The sequence below is a fragment of the Bos grunniens genome, chromosome 14 (genome assembly GCF_055505025.1).
Source record: "Bos grunniens cultivar Pamir isolate PY7600 chromosome 14, Bosgru_T2T1.0, whole genome shotgun sequence".
Lineage (NCBI taxonomy): Eukaryota > Metazoa > Chordata > Mammalia > Artiodactyla > Bovidae > Bos > Bos grunniens.
In genome coordinates, this window is record NC_141178.1 from 83,144,179 (window position 1) to 83,151,533 (window position 7,355).

The following is a 7,355-nucleotide window of genomic DNA, read 5'->3' on the forward strand; positions in this document are numbered from 1 at the left end:
CGCAGCGGCAGCAGCGAGCAGGGTGCGCCGCCCGGACGGCCTTTGAATGGCGTTTGCAAGGGAAATGCGGCCCCGCCGGCCGTGCGGGCGGTTTCGCTTCACAAACGTGACTTCGTTGCCAGCGGTGGGCCATGCGGCCAGCGCCCTCCGGTCCGCGTCCTCCTGCGCGCCAGGTCCTGTGCCCCGCCCTGGGGACCTCCTCCCGCGGCGCTGCGGAGAACCGGGGCCGCCCCAGGGGGTCTGCCTCCGTGACTGAGTGGCTTCCCCTCGACCAAGGAAGGGATGAGGTCTGTGTGGCCAGCGGGTTTCCAGTCTGTCCGGAACTGATGGCCAGGCCTTGCCCCGTGGGTCCAGCCCCCAGCCTGGGCTCGGAGCAGCTGCCCCCTGTCCCAGCACACACCCTTGGGGCAGGGGCTCCGGGAGGTGTAAAGGATGGAGGCCCAGAGCCTGGCGGGCACAACTCCCAGGACAGGAACCAGTCATGGAGCTTGCGGCCGGTTCTCCCCTTTGCTGCCCAGAGGTCCCCGATGGATGGGATGGAGTAAAGCCCCGTGACCTGTCCTCCTCTGTCCTTTGTCTCTCTCCTGCCCCAGCCACTCTTGACCGGATACTCATCCAGGGCCACCCAGCTGTCTCCAGCATGGACCACGAAGGCACATTGGGACACTGGCAGGGTGGGGGCCAGGCTTCCAGGGTGGAGGGTGCCGGGCGGCTCCCCGGTTTCTACCCTCACTGCCGGCCCAGCCCCTCACTCACACCTGCTTGCTCAGGCTTCCTGGACCCTGCGCTGACCTTTGGCCACCTGTGTCCTGGTCCCAGTCGTCCTTCCGCTGGCTGTGTTATGTGGTTGCCCCTGGCCGCTGAGAAGGCCTGACCCGGCCTCCCCAGTGAGCTCCAACTGGGCCCCGTCCCCTAGGATGTGTCAGGCCAGCTGCCTTCATCTCCGGGCCTGCTCACTGGACTCCAGGACCCTGTCCACAGTGTCCTCTGGGAAGTGAGCCCAAGCTGGCCTGTGGCCAGACCTTCCTGGGGCCCACCATCGCAGGCCACCTTGCTGCCAGGCCAGAAAGCCCAAGAGCGGGCCAGCTCCTCGCTGTGGGCAGGAGGGTGAGGCTGCCCGGCTTGGGTCTCTCCCTGTGCCCCAGGGGTGGAGGGTAGGGGCAGGCTGCATGTGGTCACCCCGCCCAGCCTCGCCCACTGGTCTTTGTCCCTCTGGCTCCTCTCCCTCTGGGGGCCTCCAGTTCAAATCTTCCCAGGACCCTCCTGGGGCAGGCCCAGGTCCCTGTCCTGCTCCTGAAGCCCTCGGGCTGCCTCTGATCAGGGCCCCTCAGAGCCAGTGCCTTCCATGGAGCTGTGGTCCAGGGTTTCAGCCCTGTAGCCCCCAGACCTAGGCTTGCCGACACAGCATGGAGGGACCTCGGGGAACTGAGGTGGGGTGGGCGTGTCGGGAGGCCAAGGAGGTGGCCCCGGGCCCAATCCCGTCCCTGACACCCAGAGCCTCTCAAGAGGTGTGCCCAGCCCCACAGCCCCCACGCCTTCCCAGAGCAGCTGCAGGTCAGAGGGCATGGATCACAGAGTGTCACCACGCTGTGCTGACCCCAGTCCACTCTAGGAGGTCGCCATGAAGGCCACAGTCCTGGCCTCAGGTCCCCTCTGGCACCTCCCCGAAGTGTGCAGCTCCCATGGGGAGCCTTGTTGTCAGAGCAGTCACGTGACCTGCCGGCCTCTGAGACGCCGCACTGCCCTGTCCCCCTGGTACCTGCCCCCGTCCTGTGCTGGACGCTGGCTCCTCATCAGCAAGGGGGCGTGACACAGTCTGGCCCAGGTGGCAGCACTGTGCCCGGTGCTCAGCACAGGGAAGGAAGGGCCAGCAGGGGTCATGCCTATCATGGGTCGCATTGCGTCCCCCTGAATTCATATATTGAAGTCCTAACCCTGAGCCCCCCTTATTGGGAATTACCAACACTGCAGATGAGGTTAGTTAGATGAGGCGTGCTGGAGTCGGATGGGCCCTTAGGGTCCCTGTAGGAGCACAAATTAGGACACACAGACACACACACACATGTATATACACATGTGCATGCGCACACACCCAGAGGTGATGTGAACACACAGGAGAAGACACTCCGGGAATGGAGAGGAGCCTGGAGCGGACTCGCACTCACAGCCCTGAGACTCTGCTCTAGTCCCGGCCTCCAGAGCTGGGAGTCAGTAGGTTCTCTGTTTAAGCCACCGGCCAGTGAAGCTGGGTCCTGGCTACCAGTGCAAACAGAGACAGTTCGTAGTCTGAGAACTCAGCCAGGTAGAGCAAGTGAAGAAAGGGCTCTGGGATTTCAGGGCAGGAGGAAAACCTTGAAGCTACCTTGGGCAAGCCCTAGTTTCTCCCCTCTTCAGTATCGGTGGGGAGTGGGTGGTGGTGAAGGAAGGCAGAGCCAGGGCGGGGAACCCACTCTGGATGCCCAGGCTGGGCTGTGAGGTTGCGTTAGCCTAGGAGAGACACCCAACCTACACTTGACAGCTAGATGTCCTCACGCTACTGCTAAGTCACTTGGTCGTGTTCAACTGTTTGGGACCCCGTGGACTCCAGCCTGCCAGGCTCCTCTGTCCATGGGATTCTCCAGGCAAGAATACTGGAGTGGGTAGCCATGCCGTCCTCCAGGGGATCTTCCCGACTCAGGGATTGAACCCACATCTCTTGCCTCTTATATCTCCTGCATTGACAGGATTTTTTTTTATTTTTCACCACTAGCCCCTCCCTGGGAAGCCCAGATGTCTTTATGTTTTGTTCCACATGTGTTTTTTCTCTGTAATAACTGCGTACACAGAAGTCATAAACAGCAACACTGTGGTCTCCATCAGGAGCTCTGCTGGACAGAGGAGGGATGCTGTGCCCAGATTGCTGGGGCCTCTCTGTGCGCTCCCCCCTCCCCAACGCAGTTCAGAGGTTGGACAGTGCTGTGCCCAGAGGCACTGTCCTTGGCTGGCCAGACGTACCCAGGGGTGGCCTGCCTGTGCCCCTGGCCAGGACCCCAGTGGGAGAGCAGGGAAGGCTTGTCACAGGGACTTGGGGCTGTGCGGCGGGTGGGAGCCCCATCTAGACACGGCCACAGAAACCTCTGCGGTCAACCTGCTACCAGCTTTCCTGTCCGGCTGCATCTCTTCAGAGCAAGCCTCCTCTGGACAGCCCTCCTCCCTGGCAGACGGTGCCCCAGCCTGGCAGGAGCCCCCAAGTTGTCCAGCTTCCCTGGGGTCGCCCTCTCCTCCCATAGGACACCTTGGCCAGCCCCCATCCTCCCAGCCCCTGAGGCCCCTGCAAAGCTTGGGCCCCACAGACCACAGGTCACAGCCCTCCTCACTGGTTGCCAGCTCCACCAGCCAGAGCTGCCTCATGTGGCCTTGGGCGTGGGGTCCTGCTCCCGACCTCTGACCAGCAGCCCCAGAGGTGCCACCTCTACCTGGAACACAGACCAGAAGAGGCAGGACCACCCTAACATATGGGCTTGGGCACGCACCCTGCCTTCCTCTGGGCACCTGGGCACCCACCCCACCCCTAGCCCGCCTGCAGGGCCCTCGCCAGGCCATCCGCCCTGGCCACAGTCCTCTCACCCACGCCCACCAAATCCTGTGTCCCCCACCCCGTCCACCCTCGGCCCTGGGCCCACACACACCCTATGAACACATGCCCACCGAGTCCTGTGCCGCCCACCCTGGGCTCACCCTGGCGGGCACCGCAGAGCCCTCAGGCCCCAGCTGGTCCCCCACGGCTCAGCCAGAAACCTCTCGCCTGGTCAGCAGCACTGGGCGTGCACCGAGGGCCTCCCTGAGACTCTGAGGGCCACCGGGTTGAGCCCCCACCTGGGGACTGAGAGGGCGCTCCCCCCACCCACGCCCCCGTGGCCTCGCCGGGCCTCCATCCATGGGATTGGAGGCTCCTGCAGCCTCACCTCCACCTGCAGAGCCCGCTCCTCACCTGCCACCTGGGTCTACGGGCCATCGCTGTAGGCCGGGGCACAGTGCAAGTCTCAGGAGGCCCGGGGGTCCCACAGTGCCCCCCTCTGCCCAGCCCGCAGACCTGAACGTCCTGCTCCCCCAGCCAGGTGGCTCGGGTGCCGGGGGTCCCTGTGAGGCCTGCGGCTCTCCCCACTGTCCAGCCAGCTGCAGGCAGCATCCAGGGGCTCAGGGATGCCAGGGATGGGAACACATTTTGTCCCAGCTCTAGGCGCCAGGGATGTGGGTGACCTCTACCCTACCCGGGCCACCACCCCCGCACCAGGGCCCACCCCACAGACCCCATCACCTTTGTCCCCTCCAAGGCCTGGGGCCTCCACCAGGCCCGGGAGGCCCCTGGAGGAAGGGCTCCTCACCCCCACGGTGGCCCAGGCTTAAGCAGGGGTTTCACAGGGACAGGTCTACAGGAGGGTACTGAGGGCGGCTCTGCTGTGGCGAGGCTGGGGGCCCGCGACAGGGTGGGGCCTGGAGGTTCACCCCACCCTTTCCCCGCCCCTGGGTGGGAGGCCAGGGCCCGGGTCGCGCCTGAGGGCCCCTCGGGGGTTACTGCCGGCAGCTCCCGCAGCCCCATGGCCCCACGCGTACCTGCCCCGTTTGCCCTCTGGCCCCGCGGAGCCAGCAACGGTCCCAGCTGTCCTGCCAGCCACCTGTTGCCCGGGAAATGGGAGGCAGACCTCAGCCGTGCGGGGTGGGGGCCGGGGAAGGGGCTGCACCCTGCAGCTGCACCCCGCCCCCCTCGGTCCCCTGCACAGTGGAGGGGTCGAGGGGCTGTCAGTACCCACCCAGGCTGTGTGGGGTGAGGGGGGCTGCTGCTGGAGATGGTGCCAAGCCTGCCCTGGGGGTCGGTATAAACAGGGGAGGGCAGGGCACATGCTTCGGGGAGCCCCTCTCCGGTGGGGTCGGCAAGCCGCCCCTGCATTCTCCCCGCCCCCACCCCCGCAGAGGCCCCTCCTGCCCCAGATCCTGGACCCTGAGCGGCATCTTCCCCCCACCTCATGGGCCCCCCCTCCGCCTCTGGTCCCCCACCCCCAGGGCCTGGACCCCGCCCCCCATGGCTCCCCACACCCAACACTGGTGGATCTTGCTTCCTGGAACCACACACCTTGGCCACACCCGGACTGGGGGCAGGAGCCCCGCCTCCGGCCTGGAAACCCTGCACGGGATGACGCCTGGCAGAGGGGCCCAGGGTCCTGCAGGTTCACAGTTTTCTAACATGCATTGCGGTGGGTGGTCCGGTGGGCACCGCATTCCTTCATTCACTTGCTGGTCCTTCTCCCCAGCACTGGCCTCTACTAAGGGGTGGGCACTGTGTCTAGCAGACATACCAGGACTTTCCCATGTCCATGCCGCGCTGGGCTTTGATCTCCCAGAAACACGTTCCCTGGGGAGGAGGTGCCAGAAGTCAGGTCTGCAAAGGAGGGGACCCAGGCTTCGGGGAGCCCAGGGGTGCAGTCAGGCCCTGCCTGTGCCCCCTGGCCTGCTCTTGCCCAAGCCTGTTTTTTCCACGGGGTTTGTGCTGCTGTTGCCCTGGGAACTTTCCAATAGAGAATGTTGGGTGGGGTGGGCAGGCAGGCCAGGGCAGGCTGATGGATGTGCCGTGAGCGGACAGTGCCAGGCGTCTCCCGGGAGGGGCTCATCTACCCCACACTCAGCACAGCCCACCCTGCAGGCCCGGGCCACGTCTCAGCCTTGGGAGCTGGAAGGGTGTTCCCGCCTGCCCTGAAGCTGGCAGGGTGTCCTCGCAGGGCCCAGGGGTCCCCAGCTGCCCACCTGGTCTCTAGGTCTCACTCCGTTCGCCTCACCCTTCCCCGGGCCCCCACAGGGAGCGGGTGAGTGCCTAGGTCCAGATGTGTCCCCCAGCAGCCTCTGGTCCAGCTGGCCGGGATGTCATGTCAGAGTTGGGAGGCTGAGGGGCCCGGGAAGACCTCAGAGCAGATTTGGGGAAACCTCCAGCTTTTCCCACGGGGTGCCTAGGGCCGAGGTCCTGGTCTGACACGCGCTCCTGCTGCCAGACCAGCAGCCGCCGCCAAGTGGCCAGAGGTGGCCTCACCTGCCCTCCGTTGTGTGCTCCCAACACACAGCGGCCGAGCGATGTGGGCGATCGGGACGGACGGCAGTGTCAGAGGCCCCGGCCCAGGCGCCCCTACACTGGGCATCCACCCAGCCGACTCGGCTTCCTGGAGCTCACGGCCATGCATGCCTGCTATCTGTCCATCCTGGGGCTCCTTCTCAGTGCCATGCTGGGCCTTTGCTCCCCTCCACCATACATACACACACACTTTGCAAACACTGAGGCCCCTGCCCACCCAACCTGGCCCCCAGAGAGGGGTGGGGTCCCAGGAGGGGCAGGGAGAGGACCCTGTGGCCTCACCGAGGCCTCACTCTCCAAGATGGGGCTGAGCCAGAGGGCAGGTGCCAACCGAGCTAGACTTGGCCTTCAGACTAGCCTGGTCATGCTGGGCCTCGCAGCGGAGCTCCAGCCATCGTCAGGGTGGACCGAACCAGTGAACATTCTGCGTCGTGTCCCGAGTTGCAACGGGCCCAAGTCAGGCTGGGCTTGGCCCGAGGTGGGCCTGGTCAGAGCGCCGTAGACAGGCTAGCTTTGGCAGGGTAGCACCCGGGGTGGCTGGGTACCTGGAGAGGGCGGTGAGCAAGGAGGGTCAGGAGGGACCAGGGCCGGGGCCCTTGCCTCCACCTGGTCTGGGCTGAGGGCCGGGGTTCAGGGCGCGGGACATCGTCCCTCTGGTGCCCAAGGCCCTTCCCACTCTGGAGGCTCTGAGCCCCTGCAGGTGGGCTGGGATGAGGGTAGGGGGGCCTCCCTTGGGGGAACTGACTGAGGCAGAGGCCTGTCTGCCACCTTCCTGATTTTCAGGGCCCATATAGTGAAAGAAGAGGCTTCTCCTGGTCAGATACAAAGATTTACCCAGGAGAAGGCATAGCTGGAGTCCTGGTCTGTCCCTGTCCAGTACATGTGTGTGTCGTGTGCTCGGCAGCCCTGAGGCCCGAGGGAGGGCAGCCATGTGCCAGGCGTGTGCCAGGGGGCCCCCGAGCCCAGAGCCGGTCTGGGAAGAGGCCCTGTAGCCCCTGGAGTGACAAGCAGAGCTTGTCTCTGTGGGTCACCAGAAACAGTGAACTGGGGGGCGGTCTCCACTGGGCCAGGGCTGGGCCCCTCTCTCCCAACCTGTTCTCGGGCCCCCTGGCTGCCCCGGAGGGAAAAGCAGGGAGAAGGAAGCCGCTTGCTTCTTCCCTGGAACCTGAGTCACTCGGGTGTGGAACAGCTTCCAGAAGCTTTGGCCGGCCTCCGGCCTCACTCCCGTGCAGCCCTCTTGAGTCAGTCGGACCCTGCC